We start from the raw sequence: 24,172 nt of genomic DNA, 5'->3' as shown, positions 1-24,172 counted from the left end.
TTTTTCTACAGTTTTCTTAATCAAAAGTGGTCTAGGTAACCTGTAAAGAAAGGATTAAAAATTTAAGATGTTCTAGTTCTGCTTTCTTTGTTTTAAAAATCGCTGCTTCAATCTACTTTAAAATAATGGTGTTTCTTTTCTTGTCCCAATTGATCCAAAACCTTCAATTTACACTTAGCCCTTAAGGTTAAAACAAACAAAAAGGTTGCAGTTCCCCTGCCCTTACAATTCCCACTTTCTTGCATTTGGTTTGTTTTTCACTTATTCACTTCTCCCAGACCCAGGACTATCTCTTCCGCAAAGGAGGAGAAAATGCTCCTGGCGATTCTGGTGGCTTCCCTACTCCCATGTTGCACTGCCCTGTGTGGGAGTTTGTTCAAATTCTCCTGGCTCCAATTTATAACATCCTTTTAAAAAAGATTAAAAACAAGCAAACCACCACTCACCACCCCTCCACCCCTACCAAAAAAAAAAAAAGCGGCGGTGAAAAGGGAGGCCCAATTCTTATGTAAAAATCTGGCCGGTATTAACCACAATAACGTTGATTAAATGGGCAAGCCCTGATGTCTGTGTGCCTGATTGAATTTCAGCCTGGCCTGGCCTGCTTGGGAAACCCAGGTCTGGGCCAACGCCAGAGGAGGGCCTGCCAACCAGAGGATGCTGTGCACTTGTGTGAGGAATTTCTCACCAGAGAGGCTCCTGAGGCCAAAGGTTGACGCTCCTCCCTGCAGCCACTGTGCAAGATGTGCTGGTCACTGCAGACAACTCTGAAGCCAGGATGTCCATGTGAAATTCCACGCTCACCTGTCACTGAGCTCGCTCTCCCAGCTCCCCAGGGCAGCGCAGCCCCACCGCGACCCTCCCTCGGCACAGTTTGGCCCTTTGCGGGGTTGGAATTGGCCGGACTTGGCTGTAGCCAGCAGCAGTCTGGGGGTGCCGGCGCCCTGCTGGCCCCTTCCTTCGGAACAGCCGGCCAGCCCAGAAGCAAGACCGCCTTCCCTCTCCCTCTGGACACACAGCCTTTGCAGAGTCAAGCTCCACTTGAAGCTCACTCAGTAATATCCTTTACATGTGTTTTATATTGTTTTGACTGCCTTTTTTTTGTAGAAATAAAAATTGACCTTAGAATTACAAAAAAAATAAAGTAAATAAGTCATGGGATGTAATGGTGACCATAGTTAATAATATTGTATTGCATATTTGAAAGTTGCTAACAGGTCTTAAAAGTTCTCATCTTAAGGAAAAAAAATTGTAATAGTTAATAATATTGTATTGCATATTTGAAAGTTGCTAACAGGTCTTAAAAGTTCTCATCTTAAGGAAAAAAAATTGTAACTATGTATAGTGATTTAGCCAGGCTTTCACAATATATGCAAATAACAAATCATTATGTTATACACCTGAAGATTATGTAATGTTATAGGTCAAATATTTCTCATTAAAAAACAGATAACACCCCCCCAAAAAAACAAGACATGAAAGAATTTATCTAGTATACTTAAAATTGTACAAATAAATCAGAATTGTATATATCATTTGTAGGAATGCATTTTTATTGGAAAGATAAAGATTTCTTTAGAGAAATTAATTCCTGGAAAAGAGACTGGGACAAAGGTAAAACTTAAGTTTTTTTATTTTGAACAGTTTAGTTCGTAATCCTCTGCATGTACTATGTTTATTTTAAAAATGTGTTGGTAAACTTTGGGACAATTGGAATAGTTCTCAATACAGGCTATTTATTAAAGCAAACATCACACTTTGAAGTGTTTTAATTATTATTTTTTTCTTTTCCATTGTGCTTCAGTACAGTTTAAATGACTCTGGTGATAGTTACTTTTAGAAACATTCCAGAATTTTGAAGGGCAGAACTTAGTTTGAAGGGCTTGCTACAGTTTTTTTTTCCCTAAATAATTTATAAATGTCCTTCTGAATATGTGACAATAACTATATAACCTTGTTTTTCCTGTATTTTCAATAGTCTCTAAGGGACTGATAAAACACCAATGAAAAGGACTGCACTTTTCATTTTTTTTTCACTGAGAAAGAATAGAATTACCAGCTCCCTCCCCATATATAGATTTAAAAAAGAAATGATCACAAGAAGCTGTTTCCCTCCTTGGGCAATCGCTAGCCAGATAATGGATGGAATCAAAAAGATTGGTAGAGATGTTCATTTGGAGAGAATCATTACTGTACTCTGAATCTCTCCACTCCATTTCCCGGAAATTGGAGGAGTGGGGTTGGGGTGAGAACTACACTGTAGCCCAAACCCAGTCAAGGGACTTCAAGGGGACCATTTGAAATGTGCTTCTTGCATATGAGGACTAGAGTCTAATCTGCATCTGATTAAGACAAAATGCAATTAGGACTAGTTTTGATCTTTCTTGGGAAACCAACATCTCATCCAAAAGAATGACATTAACTTCTTTGGTATTGGAGCCAGAAGAGTTCTGCTCGGATTTGCAGGCTTTTCTTAAATTTACTAGAGTAAGAGTTGCTTGAGTCTTTTGATGGACCATGCTGTGCTGTGCAGGAGAGAAAGCCTGCGTGTGATCCACTTGGTTCTGTCCACAAAGACTGCCCATGTGGAAGTCTCAGCAGAAGGAAGATAGAGTTTATAGAGTTTAGAGCTGGATGCACAGCCTTGGTCATATGCCTGAGTCAAAGGAACAGCAGAAGAGAGGAATTCAAGAGGGAGCCTCTATCTTCAAAAGCTTATGACTGTTCTAGAGAGAAAGGATCCACTTTCACCATCTCAGAAATCAAAAGCCCAAAGCTGCTTAGCTATGCATGAGTCAGCCTACCCCAGTCCCCACTTGCACAACTTAACACTGTAGCTGGAAGGGAGCTCAAGCTAAGTCAAGTTCAGAGTTTTTACTGGCTTTCTAATTACTGCATGCATTCTAATTACTGAAATAAATTACTTTCAATGATTAAAGTAATAAGCAGACTTTTAAAATTATCTTAGTAACCAGAAGGCCAGTCATGGGTCTTCCAGGTTTTTAATTGAGAAGCAGGATAAGATTATCCCTACTGAATAAAGTTGTGACCAAAATTAAAGTGTCATGATTGTCCCACATATGAGCTAACATTAATTAAAATTTTTCTAGGATTTTAATCTATGCTGTGGTTGCAAGCCATGAGTCCATTCAGGCCTGAGTGGGAGAGCTATTCCTTTGACTACCTGGGTGATTGTAGTGAATTATTTAACTTGTATGAAACTTGGTTTGTGTGTTCATAAAATAATTTGGAAATATTCCAAATATGCAGAAATGAACAGAGAATCACTACACTACACAGCCCCAGGTAGCATTAGTCACAGCATGGTTTATGTGATCATCTCTCCAAGCCATAGTGTGGTACTCAGCTGCTCATCTGTCTATGATATCATTGTTTTTAGAGAATGGATATAACAGCTTCATCAACATATTAAAAGTATGCCAGTCTTCTTTAGATATATCTTAATGGAATAATAACTACAGTTAAAATATTACATTTACATTGAGACTGTGTATATCTTCTGATCATACCTTTCTTATCCTGTCATAATTTTCTGTTCATAATTACTACATACTTTTATAATACTAATAAAATCAACATACAATCTTGTTTGCAAATTTTAAAGATTTTTTTTTTTTTTTAATTTTAAAGATTTTGACACGTGGGACTCTTGTTGTATTTACTGGTAAGAGTGTTTCCTTCTCTGGGATCCTGCATCTCTCGATCTCTACACCCTCAGAACCTGAAGATGCAAGTTTCACAAATTCCTCAAGCAACCGCTAGGAGTGATGGTAAGCAGAGCCATGCTTACTTCTAGCCTCTACTCCTCAGACCCATGTGTTCTATATATTGTAAACACAGTGCCATAGAATGATCATTGTTTCTGAATGCATACTACAGCTCGATTGGCATTGTTTTCATTTTGTATTTCTGAGCTGGCATTCGGTTATGCTTTTCAAAAGCTGTTCCATCACTTTATCTCTCTAGTTAGAAGGAACTTTTATCCCTTAATCCAAGGTAAACATAGGCACCAGTGCAATAGTGGTTGATGGTGTGGGGGTCTAGGCCACCTTTCCATGCAGATAATTTGTATATTCTGGCCTTGTTTATGCTCCATACTGGATACCCCACCTGCAATTTTTAATGGGTTGCTTTGAGGATTACCTAACCTTATGGCTAGTAGCGTCTGATAGATCATTAAACATGTTGGCTATTTCTGGTTACAAAGTCAGGTGCTCTGTCTCTTTAAACAGAACCAGGAGCTGTTTTTCTAAGGCTGTATATTTCTCTGTTGCAGATGGTCTGTATCGTGACTCTCTCCCTGGGGCTAACCATAAACTACACATGTAGTCTTTTTCCATCTGTGATACCTGTACCATAGGTATCATCATATGGATCAAGTGGCAGGATGCTTGCACTTAGCCTGAATCCACTTCCCAGCCCTTTCCTTTTTTAGTCGTCACTTGAAGTGGGAAGTTTTCCATGTACCTTGGTAGATGGGATAAGGTAGTATTTCCAAATGAGAAAGAGAACCTAGATGGCTTCTAGCTATTGGTCTTTGTTCTGAGCAGTGAAAGATGAACATTGTGGTAGCTTCTCCTTTATTTTGGGGAAAATGTCATGGCATACCACAGATCACTGGATCCCTACAAATATCACTGGAATTTTCGTAGGATTTATCTCCCATTCTGTGGAGTTCATCTGTTTTACAAAGCCTTTGGTATACTTCTTACTTACCTACTCCTTTTAACAAAATTATATCCATATAGTGAACCCCCGTGATGTTCTGTGGGATGACTAGGTCATTCACGTTCTTTTATGATAGTCCAGGTCCAGGACTATGTTATAGTAGATGTAGCATAGCCCTGGTCTAAGAGCATATATATGTATTTTTATCTTTTCCATATGAATAAGTATTACTTCTGGGTACCTATTGGTTTGGACAATAATGCAGTTTTCCAGATCAGTGACCACATTGAGGTCATGCTATATATAGCTCTAGCAAAAATAAAATATCTGGCACTGAAACTGAAATTATGACTATTACTAATTTGAGTTTAGACAGTCCAATGTTATTTTCTAGATTCTTTCTTACCTTTATTTTTGATGGGGATAGGATACATATTTATTACATCCTTTAGGTCTTTAAAGATGGTATTAATCCTGTCCATTGTGTCTGGGTGTGTGTGTGTATGTGTGTGTATTTTAAACATGTACATATATTTGGCCAGGGAGGGATGGGACAAACTTCAAGTGGGCTTTCCCCACTATGATCATTCTTATTTTGCAAGTCAAGGAAGAAATATGGTGGTTGTATTAATTTCCAAGTATGTTCATTCCAATTATACATGTGGGAGCTGGAGAAGTGACCATGGATTGGACCCATGGACCTACTTCAAGTCATATCTAGACCACAATTTTATTAGTTATCTGGCCCTGATAGGCTCTTATCATCCTATTGAGAGGACAACTGATGAGACTTCAGAATGCATGATATCATTGTCAACTCAGATCTTCAATCTAACAGCCCTTGAAATGTCTAGCTAATCTCGTTTCCTTAGTGTATGACTACCTAAGTGGCTGTGGTTCCTTGGGGGAAGGCCTGGGAGAATCATTACCAGAAACATTTGTTGTAATATATTTGTTCTCCTGTTGACCCAGTCTCTCCTTAAATCACTGTGTTCCAGGTCTGAAAAATTAGTTCAAACTAAGTCTGAAAACTAGATCAGTAATCATTACTTTTATTGGACTAGCTGGCCTCAGCCTCCTGATCCTTGATTTAATATTTTAAAAGTAGAGATTGAGCAGTACTCTTGATGGCTGTTCTTCTATCTTGTCTCTGGGATGTCTAAGGGTTGTTTCACCTGGCTGCCATTCTGAACTTTCTGCTTATTAAATAATTGTACGCTCTTGCTTATTTCAGGGTCCTATGATCCCCATTTTATTAAAGAATCCAGTTCTGTAATTCTTACCTTCAGATCATCTCTACAGAGACAGTCTCTGTAGGCTTCTCAAAGATGATGGGGCTTCTCCCACTGGTGCATTTTCATCATTTTAATAAGCAAAGTATTCTCTGTATCCCTGTGGCCCTGCCCTGGATATAGGTTTCTGGAATTGTGTAGCGTATCTAGCATAGCATCCTTTGAAATTTTCTACCCTTTATCTTACCATTTACTAAGGCAATTCTTCCATTTCTATTCCTTTCAGTACCAGCCATAGATATTTGTAGTTTTTTAAGAATGCCACTCTAGCAATGAGTTTATACCATCTCCCTGTATGCTGGCCAGTATGTGAAATCTTGCATTATAGAAAAGTGGTAGCATATCAATAGCCTCTCATTTATCTAATTTCCTTATCCCCTCCACTGCATTTATCTCTTTTAGGATCCCATTCCATAGAGACTTTCACAGCTCCTGCCATAAATGTTGGCTTGATACCATATGCATACTGGGGTACAATCTGTCTCTCCTTTGAGCAGGTCTAGCACTTTCTTTGTCAGTTTATGTTGTATCTTGGCATTTACTATATCCTGGTGACCAGGAAGAGAGGTGGGGAAGTCTTGAGGGGGATCATATTTATTGTACAAGGGAGAGCAAACCCTCTGTTATCTTCATGCAAAAAAGGAAAGCAAATCCTTATCAGGCAGGAGTAGGCCACTTGTTCAGGCTCAGATGCTTCAGAGTGATCTGAAGTTTCAAAGTTTTCAAGAGCATCAATCCAATCCAGATATCTCCATCTCAAATCTCACAGACTAATTCTTTCTCCAATAGGTCCTTGGAGTACAGACTTTTAGGTATGAAAACTTAACTTTCTCTGGAGTGCTTTACTCTTCTAATTATGTCCTGGACTTGACCCTCAGTTTTTCTTGCTCTGGCTGCTGGAGATGATAATTTTTTGTATGCCTCCATGGAGGCCTTCTGACTTTCACACTTTGCTTTAGAGGTTGGTGATTAACCAAGGTTAGCCTTTCACTATGTTTCTACAACAGAATGCACATTCTATGCTCCTTATAATTGCTGGTCCCCTGAAACTCCAAAGTCCTTACACCATTCTCTTTCATTATGGGCCCATTAGAGTACTAGTGGTGAAATTTAACAACTGGAATGTTACAACTTGTTGGGGTTGTCAGTACTCCCCCTAATGTAGGCGATGTGCTCTTCTTTTCCCCCTCATTGTCGTCAGTGGGTGACGACAACCGCATTATAGAGTATACTTCATAAGACCACTCTTAGCAATAATTGTAGTGTGTTGGGCTTGAGGAAACAGATTCTGAAAAAGACATTATCTTGGATGGCATTTATGTGGGAAGGAACTCCGAAACAACACCTAAAAAAGAAGAAACTTTGGAGCAGGCAGAGGGAGAAGTTTATTGGTGATGTAGTTACCATGGAGGCTGCCTCAGATCCCACGGGGAGCTTTGACACAGAAATGGCCCTTCAGAGATGCCCACATTGAGGCAAGAGGCTGAGATTTTGTACCACCACACTGACTGCATTTGATGTGGGTTACCCATGAGACAGGCAGGAGCACAATTTTGGGCTGCCTATTTATCTCTGCTAAAGTGATTCTCACGGAGGGAAAAGCCTACAGCAGCTAATATTCCTGGCATCGTGGAAAATACCTGCATTGGTCCTGGAGGATTATGCTATAAATTTTTTGTGAACATGAACATGTCTTCATAAGGATTCTTTAATCTTTTGTCCACATTTTACAGATAAGGAATGTGCCAAAAACTTGGGTAACTAGCCTAAGTGGATATGACTATGAAGTATGGAAGCTAGGATTCCAACCCAGGCAATCTGACTCACAGACTCCCAATCACTGTCTCTTGCCACCCTAGTCACTACCTTTAAATGACTATATATACTAGATTGTGTAGGTGAATGGTATGGCCTATGTGAAGTATAGTATACTGTGCCTCAATATGCTAACGGGTGTGGACAGAAACCACATTAAGAGGCTTCTAAAATCAATGCTTGCATGTTTCAAATTTCAACTGTTTTTCTTATATACCTAATTGAAAGATACCTACTTGTGGGGACCTGAAATGAAGACAAGGGCATTAATTGTTATTTGATATGCAATGGATGCTTACATAAATTCTTGATGCTTTTCATTCTTGCCCTGTCTACACAAAGAGAAAAATATTTTAAAGAAGCACAGTTTAAACTCTATTTACTTTCATAGCACAGTTTAAACTCTATTTACTTTCATAGCAATTTTCATAGATTACCCTGCTCCATGATACACCAAGCAACTGACCGACATATACACATAGTGCATACACTATATATACATATATATATACACTATATAGACCACTGTACATAAAACATTTAGAATAGTCATAGAATGCAGTCATGAGAGGAAAAATGTAATGATAGAACTCACTGATTATTTCAAGAGGAATTCTAGATTTTTGAGTGAATAAATAAAGAGATAAAAAGTATTCCAATTTGGGGGCTCCTGAGTGGCTCAGTCAGTTAAGCATCTGACTCTTGATTTCTGCTCAGGTTGTGATCTCAGGGTCATGAGATTGAGCCTGTGTCAGGCTCCGTGCTCAGCATGGAGTTGGCTTAAGATTCTCTCTCCCTCTCTCTCTCCCCACTCATGCTTGCTCCCTCTCTCTTTCTCTCTCGATAAATAAATAAAATATTTAAAAAAGTATGCCAATTCAGAAAGTATATTCTAAAATGCTTAATTGGAACTTACATTGGCCATGAAGTTTTAACATCTTTAAAATATATCTAAAAATAATTTTTCTATTTATCACTTGTAACCAGTATTAAATCAGTGGTGAAATTGGTAAAAGTGAGTGCAAGACAAAGTCTACTGTGCCCACAAAAATGCATGTACAAGTTTGATACATAACAAGAATTCATTTACCATGACTTGTTCATCACTCAAAAAAATATCCAATGGCATTATTTTTGATAAAAATGTAAACAAATGATGTTCATTGGCACTTTCTCCAGTAATGGAAATGTTCTGTAATATACAATTATTTTTATCATGACACCATATCTAATGATAAGATTTTATTTAACTTAAAAATAAAGACTTTTAAACATCTCTATGGGTTAGTTTAGCTGGTACAGTTGTTACTACTCATAGAGAAGCTCAGTCTGCTAGAAATGGAATATTGTAAAATGTAGACATGGGTTTTCTTATATCCAATCACATCTCCAGTCTTAAAACTTCAATTGGTTTATATGGAGATGTTATTGTCATTCCTAGTTATGTTGTCATGATCAGCTTTGAAATTTAAATTTCAATGTTTATCTGGACCTGCTTGTCCAATATGATAGCCACTAGCCATGTATTTCTATTGATATTGAAACTGAAATTAATCAGTTTAAATATTTAAAAAAATCACTTTGACAGTCATACCAGCTACATTTCAAGTACTAAATAGTGAGAAAGTAGAGCTATCTTATCTTGTAGGCTAAAATTTCCAAATGGTTGGAAGAAGTAGCTAGGGGGCGATGTGGGGCTTCTTGTTTCTCATTCTTGTTAAGTGGGAACAATTTGAGGATTTTAAAGGTTAATGTGAAGCAGCCAGCAGAGTGCAAGAGGTTTGTCAATACAGGAAAGAGAGAGAAAAATCAATATAATAAAGTCCTTGAGAAGGTGGGAAATAATGAGGAGAGCACAGATAAAGATATTAGATGTTGAAAATAGAAAGGAGATTTCATTGTAAACAAGAGAAGGGCGGAGACCTGGGGATAGGGGTGCGAAGATGGATTGTAAAGTCAGTGACAGGAATTTGAGGAAGTTTTTTCCCTCAGTACTTATGTTCCTTATGAGCTATGAATCAAAGAATCTTTTGGGACTCACAGGGGATAACAGGGAGGTCAGAAGCTGGATATGGTTGACAATATAAATCAGGTGACCAGTGGGTAAAAGAGCAAGACTAAGGAAAAAGTCGTAGCATTGCTGGCAATGCATGAGGGCCCCAGGTGAGGTTGGCGATGATCAGATTATAGTTTCAAAGGTGGGATGGTGGTGTGACTTTCCTGCAGCTGTCAGCAGCCCAGTGTGGGTTCAGTGAGTGAAAACAGTTGAGTTACACCAGGATTAATTAAAAAAAATTACTTTCCCTCAGGTGCTCCGTAACATCTGAATAACAGATTTCAGATAAGTTGCAAGAGAGTTGGCACATGGTAAGAAGCTCAGCTGAGCTGGAGGAAGAACTGAGCTGCCTGGTCGTAGAGTAGCCAATTAGAAACAAGCAGCCCCAAAATGAAAGTAACAGTTAAACCTTTAATCACTGTGATGGTATAAGAGGCTAACCCAGAAAAAGTTCTGACTCCCACTCTATTCCATTTAACCTGTGGTTGAGGGTCTCTGGTTTAGGGGCGGGTAGACCAGCACAAAAGTAAGGATCCTATTATTGACGAGGGAACCCCAAACAAAAGATTCCAGCAGTTTTGTTGACCTGGGGGGCCAAGGAAGGATGGAGAAGAATGCAGACCCTTGAAAAGCAAGGTTAGCCAGGAGCCTAAGTCCTTGCCTGCAACACCCCACAGCACCTGCAACGCGTTTGCTGGGCATCAAGTCTGGTGCAGGAGGCAGTGCTCCCGCTCCCAGAGGAGGCCTGGCAGGTCAAATCTTTGTGATTGCTTGCGTTCGGCCTGATAAATCACACGTAGTTATTTTGGTCTGGAGCCAGGTTGCTCACATGAAGCTTATAAAAAGGGTGAAGAGCAGCTGTCTGTGTGCTGGAATTTCCGACAAAAGGTCAAAAAAGTCATGTATTGGGAAGTTATTTCAATTTGAAGTTATTTCAGAGGTGATGAGGCAGATTGGGTCAGATAAGTCAAAGGTTAAGTCAGACAGTCAGGTGTGCTTCCAAACTGCCATGAAATCAATCTGAGGATTTGTTATGAAGCATATTTCTAAGTCTCAGTGTAGACTCAATGATCGGCGCATACATGCCCACTTCAAGCAAACAGCTGGGGGATTTTGCTGCCAATATATGACCACAGGTTTAGAAAAACTGTCTGTTTTATTTTTTTATTTTTTTTTTAAATTTATTTTTATTTTTATTTATGATAGTCAGAGAGAGAGAGGCAGAGACATAGGCAGAGGGAGAAGCAGGCTCCATGCACCGGGAGCCCGACGTGGGATTCGATCCCGGATCTCCAGGATCGCGCCCTGGGCCAAAGGCAGGCGCCAAACCGCTGCGCCACCCAGGGATCCCAAACTGTCTGTTTTAAAAGTATGGGTGGATTGGGGCACCTGGGGGGCTCAGTTGGTTAAGCGTCCAATCTTGACTTCAGCTCAGGTTGTGGTCTCAGGGTCCTGGGATCCAGCCTGGATGGGGTCTACAGTCAGTGGGGAGTCTGCTTGAGGATTCTCTCTCTCCTCCTGCTCTCCTACTCACACACGTTCTGTCTCTCTCTCTAAAAAAAAAAATAAAATAAATCTAAATAAAATAAAAATATGGGTGGCCATAAATAGAGTGAAAATGAATATTGTCAAACATGAGATCATCACATGTGAGAGAGGTATAAATTAACATCAGAAGCAGAAAGGAACCAAGAAACTTCTCAGCAAGGAAGAGGGAGAGAAGAGGAGAGGAGAGGGGCTTAACTACTGATGACATTAGAAAAAGCAGGTAACACTAGCTCACTTTCTACTTTCTAGTGTGATCATAATAATAGTGCTAGCAGCATCCTCTGGATGGCTCTTCTTTTTTTTTTTTTTAAGATTTTATTTATTTATTTGAGAGAGAGAGTGCACAAGCAGGGGAGCAGTAGAGGGAAAGGAAGAAGCAGGCTCCCCACTGAGCAGGGAGTCCCATGTGGGGCTCCATCCCAGGACCCTGAGATCATGACCTGAGCTGAAAGCAGATGCTTAACCCACTGAGCCACCCAGGTGCCTCTGGATGGCTCATTTTATACCCATTTCACAAACTAGGCCATTGAGGCTCAGAGAGTTTTAGAGACTTGTCCAAGATTGTCACAGCTAGTAGGAAAAAATCACATTCAGTCCGCCTATTATGCTGCTCCATATCCTCAACTTTGTCTCTCAATCAGCATGAAGTGTATTTGGCTTCCTTCCCTACGTACCTCTGATAGAATAGTTCCCCCACAGCAGAAATCTAGAGGTTTAATTCAAATCATTTGCAGTGATTTGGCCTTGCTCTTCTTGTTTTCCTTTGTTTCTCCTGCAAGCCTGTCATGCTGGACAACCCCCTCTTTGAGGTTACTTTCTGTCTTCCATCTTTCTCGCAGGGACATTGACTTTCTCTTCCGACCTCTTTTGCAGCAGGTTCAACAGTCCGCAATAAACATACAAACAGGGATGCCTGGGTGGCTCAGTGGTTGAGTGGCTGCCTTCCACTCAGGGCATGATCCCGGGGTCCTGGGATCGAGTCCCATATCGGACTCCCCATAGGGAGCCTGCTTCTCCCTCTGCCTCTCTCTATCTTATGAATAAATAAATAAAATCTTTAAAAATAAACACACAAGCAGACACTAAACTAACATACTAAAGTCTATAATTAGATAAAATTTCAATGCATGATTTTTTTTTTTAATGGAGATGGTCCATTTCTAATGGAAGACCAAACAAAACTGAAGCTTTGGTAGCCACTATTCATTCCTTTTGAAAACAACATTCAAAAGTATATCTCTTTTGAAATTTTATACCTTCACTATTATTTTGAGAAAAGTCACATTTTTAAGCTGAGATTTCACAGGGGATTTAGCATCTACCCATGGATCTGTGAACACTTTTTACTGTATTGATTTGTGACTATTTTAACAAGAAAAAGTAGGCCATTTATTTTCAAACCGATAGAGTCGATTCACTACCCAAATAAACACAAATTTTTGCATCCCAGTTATTTTCAGAAAATCAATGTAAAACTGGAATTTGCCAAGAGAAAGAAAATGAGTTAGCTGGATGCACACTGAAATAAATCTTTATTCTAGCTTAAAGCTGTTTGCGTACATGCTCCTAAAGCGGATCCATAGCAGACAAATTGGATTTCAGATTGCTTTAACTTCAGCAAATAGACATTCAATTGTCTTTCTCAAAGAAAGGATATGTTTGCAAAATAGCATGTATTTATAGGCTTCTCAAACAAAAATCTTGTCACTGGCCTACTACCATGATTATTATTTACGGTAGCTTTTTTTTGAAATGAGAGAAGGATTCATACCAATTCAGGCACTGTCTCACTAAATCTCCATATCACGGTGCCTTGGTGGCCCAGGTGGTTAAGTGTCTGCCTTCAGGTGAGGTTGTGATCCCAGGATCCTAGGATTGAGCCTCGTGTCAGGCTCCCTGCTCAGTGGGAAGCCTACTTCTCCCTCTCCTTCCTACTTGTGCTATCTTTGTCACTATCTCTGTCTTTTTCTCACTCTGTCAAAATAAAATATAAAATAAAACAATAAAATAAAATAAATGAAATGAAATTAAATTAAAAAATATCTCCATTTATCAACAAAGTTGATCCCTGTGAAGATAAAAAGGTTTGGCATAAACCCTAGTATAACTAACTTGGTTTTTGGAAACTGAACCCTTGGCTTTATCTAACCAGATCATTAAGAGGCCCTGCTTGGCTTTCAGGAGGCAATGCATACTTTTAATTTTTTTTTCCTGTGTGGCATTTTAGAATACCCTCAAATTATTAAATTTAGGATTCTCAGGTTAGGACTTCATTTTATACCATGGAATTGAGAAATAGTAATTGAAATGCAGAATATTTTTCAAAAGTTTTTTTGGTTTAATTAATCCATCAGATATTCATAGAAAAGTATGGGAGATAAAATGACTATTCTTTTTTCTTTTCAAAATTTATTATTTTATTTTTTATTATTTAAAAAATATTTTATTTAAATTCAATTAGCCAACATAGAGTATAACACCTAGCACTCATCTCATCACATGCCCTCCTTAGTCCCTGTCACCTAGTTACCTCATCTTCCCCACCCACTTCCCCTTCTGCAACCCTTTGTTTCCCAGAGTTAGGAGTCTCTCATGGTTTGTCTTCCTTTCTAATTTTTCCTCACTAAGTTTCCCTCCTTTCCCTATGGTCCCTTTCAGTATTGCTTCTTTCCACATATGAGTGAGACCATATGATTGTCTTTCTCCAATTTACTTATTCACTCAGCATAATACCCTCCAGGTCCATCCATGTAGAAGCAAATGGTGGGTATTTGTCCTTTCTGATGATTGAGTAATATTCCATTGTATATAGAGACCATATCTTCTTTATCCATTCATCTGTCGAAGAACATTGTGGCTCCTTCCACCATTTGACTATTGTGGACATTGCTGCTATGAACATTAGGGTGTAGGTGTCTCTGCGTTTCACTACATCAGCATCTTTGGGGTAAATACCCAGTAGTGCAATTGCTGGGTTGTAGGGTAGCTCTATTTTTAACTTCTTGAAGAACCTCCACACCGTTTTCCAGAGTGTCTGTATCAGCTTGCATTCCCACCAACAGTGCAAGAGGGTTCCCCTTTCTCCACATCCTCTCCAACATTTGTTGTTTCCTGTCTTGTTAATTTTAGCCATTCTCACCAGTATAAAGTAGTATTTCATTGTGGTTTTGATTTGTAGTTCCCTGATGGCAAGTGAATGTGGAGCATTTTTTCATGTGCTTGTTGGCCATGTGTATGTCTTCTTTGGAGAAATGTCTGTTCATGTCTTCTCCCTATTTCATGCCTGGATTGTTTGTTTCTTGGGTGTTGAGATATAGACAGAGAGAGAAGCAAGCTTCATGCAGGGAGCCTGATGTGGGACTCGATCCTTGGATTCCAGGATCATGCCCCAAGTAGAAGGCTGGTGCTCAACCACTGAGCAACCCAGGTGTCCCTGATGGTTACTTTTTAATCTTTTCAATTATTATGATATCATTATTATTCTCGGCTACCACATATAAATAACTAAATCCATTTTACAGGAAACAAAGTTCAATCTGAAATATGCTTCTCTCCCGGTGCCTACTCTAATACTGTCAAATACTACCAAGGAAAGAGGTCATAATTTGATTTCTGGTACACTCTACATCTGTATTACCTAAGCAGTACTTGGAATGTGGAGAATGTGTGGGGAAGATGTCATGACTGAACGAACATACAGGCAATCGCAAGGGCTTAGTACTCCAGTGCTCACTATGGAGAAACTTTTTGCTTGTTTTTGCATTTATTTAAAGGTCAGTGTTACAAACAACTTTGATTTTTTTAAAGTCAGGAATAAATGCTTATAATTTCCCTATCAGAATGCATTTTATAGTAACATCCTGGCATTGATTAATCTTATGTCTTAAAATATCCTTTCTAAAAATTTTTTTTTTAATAAAATAAAATAAAATGTCCTTTATGCCGCTTTTTCTTAGGGTATAGAACTGCAGAGGGATTGCAGTTGAGGAGGTAGATAAATGCAATAAAATAATAAAAGGCCTCAATATTTTGTTATAAATTTTCAGTCTCAGACTGTCTTAAAAATACTGTTCCTCCTATTGTTGTCAATAATAGTCATTTTATCCTAGAGGAGAGCACAGGCAACAACCTTTTTGAACTTGGCCACAGCAACTTCTTGCAGGGGCCACAGCAGCTTCCCTTGAAGGCAAGGGAAACAAAAGCAAAAATGAACTTTTGGGACTTCATCAAGATAAAAGGCTTTTGCACAGCAAAGGAAATAGTCAACAAAACTAAAAGACAATCTACAGACAGGAGAAGGTATTTGCAAATGACATTAGATAAAGGGCTAGTATCCAAGATCTGTAAAGAACTTATCAAATTCAGGGACGCCTGGGTGGCTCAGCAATTGAGCGTCTGCCCAGGGTATGATCCCGGAGTCCCGGGATTGAGTCCCGGCCTATGTCTCTGCCTCTCTCTCTGTGTGTCTCATGAGTAAATGAATAAAATCTTAAAAAAAAAAAAAAAAAAAATAACCATTAATTACTTTTTCTACATAAGATCAATCTATTATTCTTGGCAACATATGAGTCTGTTTCTTTATTTGAAAGAGAAATAAATGGGTATCCTAGCTAATGGTAAAGTTGGTTTATTATGGTATTTGTCTACCTAAATGATTTTGTCTGTCAAATGTCTTTTGAAATAGAAAAAGAGAAGATCAATACCATTATTGTTGATCAGGTTAGTCCATTTAGAGTTAACTAAAAATTAGAAAACTCTGGGATCAGTGTTTTTGTTTGTTCATTTGTTTGTTTTAGTAAAGTTTAGTTTTAGTTTTAGTAAAGGCCCTACTCTAAGGTTTGGCAAAGTCTAGCCTCTATTTACTTGATTCATGACCTGAAGATACTAATTGATCTTCCATAGTTACCAAGAGCCCTATGAGAAGATAACTTTGAAGAATTTTCTTCAAATTTTGAGGAAGAAAGCTATTTCCTCATTGGGCTCTCAGTAACTATGGAAGCTCTTTGACCATATTTTAGCATATATACAATAATATATTCATAATATACAATCATATGTATATATAGCATCTATTAACATGTATACAGTTTTGTCAGTTAGTGCTTCCGAGTAAATAGTCAATATATAATTTATCAAGACGATAGGTTGAAATGTATTGTCATGAACCTTGTGGAGAAATATCTCCTGACTTGGAACCAAAAAACACTTCTATTCTAAAGTTGTCTACTTAATTAGTTTTGTATCTTTAGATAATTCATTTCTACTTTCTGCCCCCGAGTTTAGTCATCTGTGCTGAATAGACTACTGTTTCACAGATTTATAGTAAGAGGCATATGAGATTATATAACTCAAACCATATAGTAACTATAAGAAGTACTGTATCTATAAGATGGTAATATTATCACTGTTAAATAGATTGATAATAGATAGTATTTTTAAAATATCTATGTGGATGAATACCACATGAGCTTAATTCTCCTACTGAGGATCATGAACACATGATCAGGGACAGGTTAGAGGTGCCTCTTCTGAGTTGGCTTTGCCTCCCTACATCTTAGGTAAAATGGAGTGAAAAACAAAGAAAAATAACTCTGGAAGAATAATGCATCAGGAACCAAGTATAACTTGCACATACATGTGATTATATCTTTAAGATGATTCCTGGAAGTGATAGTGCCATGTCAAAAGTTGATTGTCTCCATAATTGTAATGAATGTCACTAAACTGGCTTTGATAGGGTTGTACCAATTCATATTCTTTCTATTCATGTATCAGACTGCCTTTTACCAATACCTCTGTTGGTGTGCTGCCAAAATTGAGACACTCACTCTAAGTAAAAAAATGATATATCAATTTGGTTTTAAGTTTATCTTATTATGAGAATTATTTTATGTATAGAAGCTTTTGGTCTTCACTTTTTCTGGTGAGCTATATGTTTTGTAAATAATTCTCCCCTTATTCCATCTATTCTTTTTTGACATTTTTCTTTTGATTATTTTAAAATTATGTATAAACAGAATATGTATTTTTGTACTTTAGCATTATTTTTCTACTGTAACTTCTATGTTTTATGTAATTTTTAGAAGTTTTCTCAAATTTGAGGTTATAGGATAGTTGTCTTATGATTTGTTCTAGTGCTTTTATGTTTTCATATATTATATTAAATCTGTCAACAAACTGGGATTCATTCTGGTATAAGTCATGGGATATAAATTGAAATTTATTTTTCCAGCTGATTTGTTAGTTGTTGCAACACTATTTATCATATTATACTTTAAAATATCCAATAGGGATAGTCTATTGTATTATGTAAACTTTATTCACAGATAATTGCTATTTTTATGAACTTTGATCTTCTTTAACTTGAACATGATATACCTGTCCATTTATTACATCTTTTATTCATTCGGACTTTTAAAAATATTTTATTTATTACAGAACGTGTATATTTTCCTATTGAGTTGAAATTTCTGTTAGATGATATGAATGGACTGATCTTAAGTGTAAGATCTATATTTCAACAAATGTTTACATCTGAATAACTATCATCCCAACCAAGATAAATATTTCCTCGGAAATTTCCTAATGTCAAAGTCCAGTCAATTCCCACCACCCAGAGGCAGCCGCTGTTAAATTTCTATCACTACAGCTTAGTTTTAAAATGTTTTGAGATTCGCCCACCTTGTTATGAATAGCAGGATTCTTATTGGGGAAAAATGTTCCATTTTGTGAGTATACCACAATTTTCTATTCATTCTTAGATTCATGGACACTTCTAATAGTCGGATGTATGAATATTCTTTTAACAATCTTTTTTGTGGACTTATATTTCTTTCCGAAATATATAGGAGTGAAATTGTATGCTAATATAATAAGAAACTGCCAGTTTCTAAGGTGCTTGACAGTTTTCCTAATCCTCCTAGAAATATATATAAATAGCTACTCAATTCACCAACATTTAGTGTTGTCAGACTTTTACCCATGTATATGGATGTGTGGTAATATGTCATTGCGGGTTTAATGTGTCTCTTTCTCCTAATTAGTGATATTGAGCACTTTTTCATGTAATTATTGGATACTTGAATACCTTCATTTTTTCTGCGCAACTCTTTTTTGTTCCATTAAGATATCATTTGGATGTGGAGAAAGGGGAACCCTCTTGCACTTTTGGTGGGAATGTGAACTGGTGCAGCCACTCTGGAAAACTGTGTGGAGGTTCCTCAAAGAGTTAAAAATAGACCTGCCCTATGACCCAGCAATTGCACTCTGGGGATTTACCCCAAAGATACAGATGCAGTGAAAGGCCGGGACACCTGCACCCCGATGTTTCTAGCAGCAATGGCCACAGTAGCCAAACTGTGGAAGGAGCCTCGGTGTCCTTCGAAAGATGAATGGATAAAGAAGATGTGGTTTATGTATACAATGGAATATTACTCAGCCATTAGAAACGACAAATACCCACCACTTGCTTCAACGTGGATGGAACTGGAGGGTATTATGCTGAGTTAAATACGTCAATAGGAGAAGGATAAACATTATATGGTCTCATTCATTTGGGGAATATAAAAAATAGTGAAAGGGAATAAAGGGAAAGGAGAGAAAATGAGTGGGGAGTATCAGAGAGGGAGACAGAATGTGAGAGACTCCTAACTCTGGGAAACGAACTGGGGGTGGTGGAAGGGGAGGTGGGTGGGGGGTGGGGGTGACTGGGTGATGGGCACTGAGGGGGGCACTTGATGAGATGAGCACTGGGTGTTATTCTATATGTTGGCAAATTGAACACCAATAAAAAATAAATGTATTTTAAAAAAAGATTTCATTTGTATTGATGTGTAATTTAAATGAAATGCACCCATTTAAAAATGTACAGTATGAGTTACGAAAATTTATACTTTATTGTGACCGCAACTAAAATTAAAATGTAACATTTCTACCACCTGAAATGTTGCCTCTTTCAATCAATCCTTACTCTAAGATTTCAATCAATCTTACTCTATTAACTTCAGAAAACAACTATAAAGAGAAGAAAATAAACATCACTTTAATCCTATCTTCAGCTAAAGTAATTTTTAAAGCTGTGATAGCTATCATATTATTTCTTCTTAATTGACCTTAGTCTCTCTTTTGTATTTGTTTTATATTTTGTCCCAACTTGAGGTTTATACATATTACTTTGTTTAATTAATGCTTAATTATGAATATTTTCTTATTTAATTAATCATTATTTAAAACACAATTGTTAATAGATACATAAAGTGACAGATGTAATATTTATTAACAATTTTCTCCCTTATTCTTTCATTCAAAAACTATTTATTGAGTATTCTCTGTTATAATTGCAATATAGAGTGTAGACATGACATAATTCAGAAGTTGAGTGTATTTATCCTTCCCACTAGCTAAGAGGGGTGTGTATTCCTGATTATAAGTCATTTGAAAAGATCTTTTCATTTTCCTTTGTGTTTATTACTATAAAATAACATGAAGATTGGAATTACCAAGGTGCAAATGTACTTTTAATGAGATGAAAGACATACTTTAGTTTGATGGGATGATCATACTTGGAGGTAGGAATACTCAAGCATGCACAAGTGATAGGATACATTTGTAATTTGATGGAAAAGAGAAAATAATGTTTGAGAAGCATGTAATATGCATTTTATAATGATAGAACAAAGAAATAATAGTTTGGAAGCTCAGATGATTTTACATATATTCATCCTTCAGTGCAAAACAGCAAATAGTTTAAACAGAAAAAAACTTTTGTCTGATCGAATGTTGTGCTAATATAAATATTGTATTAAATACAAATGGTTTGGGTTTAAGTAATCCAACATGTATTTTAGTCCGTGTATCATCTTCCACAAAATATTGTTCCCTGGTTTGATATTTCTGTCCTAGTTTTTTTTTTTCAAAGTAATTTTCAGTGCAAAAGTGTAGCATCTGGGTAGAGTTAATTGGCTGGCTGGATTAGTTGCTTTCTGCTCACTTCATGTTATTGTGCATACGCTGTACTTAAAAGACCATAGCTAAATCTAAGCATGATTAACTATCTGGAAATTCCACAGACACAACAAATTTCTTATCAAACTGCAAATGCTTCTTTGTTTTCCATAAAGATAATTTGGTCAGTTTTTAGCATACTAAAAATGGGGCAGTGGAAAGTTCTGTCAGTTTGAATGAACTGAAATCTTCATGTTCATTAAGTCCAGATATAACTTAATCTGAGCTTAATCTCTTGTGGAAGAGGTCATTTTTTAATATACCAACTCCTTTCTTTTTTCTTTTTCTTATCTCCTATCCCAACAGGGTACCTATTAGAGAAATTCTTCCAGGATATATGGATTCTACAGGTGTGAAGCATTCAAAGATATAACCCTAACAGTCAGGAGGAGGAATCATGACTCCTGCCTGGGAAAGACAGTGACATAAAGAAATCAAAGCAGTGAAAGAGCTTCCTAGGGAAGTTGTCTGTGCGCCTTTGAATGAAAACCAGATGGAAGAAGCAGTGCTCTCAGTTCCCTGAAAGCCCAAGGTAAGTTTCTTCCAAAGTCATAAATGATGCAATTACACTTTAGATGTCTTTGTACAATATTTTGCCTTCTCCTTTTATTGAGGGCCTGAGACTTTGGGATGTATTCAATATAAACTGTTTAAATGAAAGAAAAAAAGAGATAAATGAGTATACATGTTTAAGTAGAGCAATGTTGGTAACAGTTGTCTGTTTTCCTATGTTTGGCCAAATATAATCCCTGAGAACCCCGTTCTTCAGAATTCAAATATGAAAACTACTCAGTATTAATTCAGGCAAGAAATTTCCATGCTGAATCTATGGCTGTATCTATTATGAAGTTTCATAAAGAAATACTGAACTGCCAATTAGTTAGGAAAAGATAGATGTCTTTAAGTATCTCAGTCTAACGAGACCATATGTCTTATAAAACTTCAGCTGTCACTAGGAAAGAAAACCTAGTAGACAAGTATTTATTTAGGTATAAAAGGGCAGTGAGTAATTGGGAGCTGAATGTTCTTACACTTTAAAGAATTCTTACACTGACAAAAGAGAATGATTATAATTATTGTGAAAAATTGGAACTGAATTAAGGTCAGTGTCTATAATGTTCTGACTACATGGGTGTGACTCAGGTCATTATAGTACCTGAGATACATTAGTGGCAGGTGAAAAGACAAGGGAGGACTTGTGAAATACAAAGAAAAAAGGGTCTGACGATAAAGGTGTCTAAACCTTTTAGGCAAATCCATGTGAAGATTTATCTAGGGGAAAGTGGAGTGGATGAGGGGAAACTCACTTGGAAAGTATGGATATTCTAAGCCATTTTCAAAAGCTTTGTGTGAAGGATAAATTTCCAAGGGATCCCCATGGGGCACAGTATTTATAGAGTAATTTGCATCTCAAAGATCTTTCCTTATCTCTATGTCACATCTCATTTTTCTATCAGTTTTGTAATCTAAGCGAGACATCCTATTTGATGGATGGTCACACAATTTTCTGTGTCAGAGCAGGCCCTGAAAACAAACTTGGTCCTCTCCAAGGTCCTATGCGCTTTTCACCACACTATACTAAACAGGATGTTTTCCACATTCTATTCTTTTCTAGGAGTGGAATGTTTCACCTGCCTCCAGTTCAATATGTACTGCAGTTGCCTATTCAGCATCAGAACATTGAGGGCTGCTAGTTTGTCCCTAGCTGAGAGAGTGCCAGAGAGGCTTTGCTCACCTAAGGACTAAGTGTGAGTACATCCTCAGCAATCCACTGATTGCTATTTCTGTGGTGCAAGATGCAAAGGTGGCTAAAAGGCTAGGTAACTGTGCTTCCTAAGAAGCTGTGGTGGACATTGGCCTCATCTCCTGAGAAGAGGCAAGCAAGTGTTCATGTAAGTAATTTACCTCCCCTGTTTAGAAATAACTGTGGCCACTATAATGGGAAAAAAAAAAAGCACCTAATATTAAAAAGAAAAGTGATTTTCTTGGAGATGGGAAAATAGTGTTATGGTTGCTGTAACTTTTTATTTTTTAAGAAGATTTATTTATTTATTTGGGAGAGAGAGAATGAGCAGGAGGGGCAGAGGGGGAGGGGGAGAGAATCTTAAGCAGATTCCAAGCTGAGAGTAAAGCACAACTGAGGGTTGGGTCCTAGGATTTGCCTAGATGACCTGAGGCAAAACCAAGTGTTGATGTTTAACCAACTGAGCCACCCAGGTGCCCCCCTTACTGTAAACTTAAAAAAAGAAAGAAAAAAAGATGATGGTTTCTAGAACTGATATTCTGGTTTGCTGAAAAGTATTTGTGACACGAATTACTGATTTTCAAAAAAAAATTAAATTTTTGGAACTTCTTAAGAAATGCTTCTCACTACTTGTTAAAGAGCTCAATTTAACTTAATTTCGGTTTGATAAATCCAAAGAAATCCAAGGACTCTGCATTATACTGATAGCATACTTATCAATATTATCATTACACAGGTTAAAGTTAAGATACAACCTCTGGCCCTTTATATTATCTGCTTATTTGGATTCTGGATTAACTGCTATGTTTTGTTTAATTTTTCCTAATAACACTGCATTTTTATTTGTGCATTTATTCAGTTTATATTTACTGCCCTATTTTCAAATATAACATTTTATTACTCTGGAGAACAAATTTTCCCTTTAGGTATATTCTGACTTCATGGGTACATTTCAAATAACAAAGTAGGCAGAAAATGCTGTCTCTGTATAGATCACCAGTTCAGATAGTTCTCTTAAAATGAATTTCAGTAAGTACAGTTCTCAATTTTTATCTTTGGAATCAAATGGCACTGAATATTAACAAAGATGTGAGTTCACTGATGCTATACCAAAATCATTAGCATTGATGAGACAAAAGTGAAATTAAGATAAAAGAAAAAATCATGATAAAAGTGAATGCTCTATCTTCTGAAGTCTTTGGCAAAAAAATAAAAAGCTTTCATTTTTATTTTTCAAGTATTTGATAGTCAGAGTCAATTTAAAGTAACCTTGTCTTAGATCTCAGTTTAATTATTCACTTAATTGTTCTTACTGATAAAAATGAAGTCACTAACCAAATTATTTATAAGTTGTACTTGATCCTATAAACTGTAAAAGCATTAGGGCTCTACATGTCTTATTTAGCTCCCTCTTCCAGAAACAGGTCCTGGTGAAGCATATGTCCTTGATATAGTTCTTTAGTTTAATTATTAATGGCACCTGCCATTAAGACCAATAAGAGGGTTAACCAGAAAAAAGATAGAGTTACACATTTGGGTGATTTTATATCGTTCTTACAATGAAATGCAAATAAGTCCACTGAAAATTAAATCCATAAGTCTTCTGTTTTCAAAGAAGGTTATAGAGAGTTTTCAGAAAGAATAATAATGGAAACAAGAGGAGAAAAATAGTTAAGAGTGCATAAGAGAACGTGATTCAGCACCAAAGGTCATCGCCACAATTGCTGTGATTAAGAAGAAAATCTGGAACTAAGACTTCTGGCAGCCAGAGCAAGAGGTTAAGTGCTTTGCTCTGATTAGCAAAAGGGAGAAAATGTCAGTTTTCAGAGGAAAGCAAGATGTTCTAGGACTGTGTTTGATGATAGTAGTGCCTAGCTATCAGCAACAGATGCAGGAGGATGATAGCCTAACATATCAGGCTTATTCTCACATATGAGGAGATGTTTGAGGTTAGACAGTTGTGGTGCTGATGTACCAGGTCAGGAGTGTCAGGGCCAAGCTCTCTGCAATTCTCCTGATCTCATC

The 24,172-nt window shown here is 37.3% G+C and overlaps 1 long non-coding RNA gene across 1 annotated transcript; it reads left to right on the top strand.

Moving 5' to 3' along the window:
* Positions 1-8: 8 nt before the first annotated feature.
* On the top strand, positions 9-22,290 carry LOC140616460 (uncharacterized). The gene is made up of 4 exons (XR_012016938.1): positions 9-1,055; positions 3,652-3,791; positions 20,710-20,935; positions 22,019-22,290. It is a non-coding gene; the product is annotated as an uncharacterized lncRNA (long non-coding RNA).
* The last annotated feature ends 1,882 nt before the right edge of the window (positions 22,291-24,172 follow it).

This window comes from Canis lupus, chromosome 24 (assembly GCF_048164855.1).
Source record: "Canis lupus baileyi chromosome 24, mCanLup2.hap1, whole genome shotgun sequence".
Classification (NCBI taxonomy): Eukaryota; Metazoa; Chordata; class Mammalia; order Carnivora; family Canidae; genus Canis; species Canis lupus.
The sequence above is the reverse complement of the archived record's forward strand: the minus strand, read 5'-3'. Positions and strand labels throughout refer to the sequence as shown.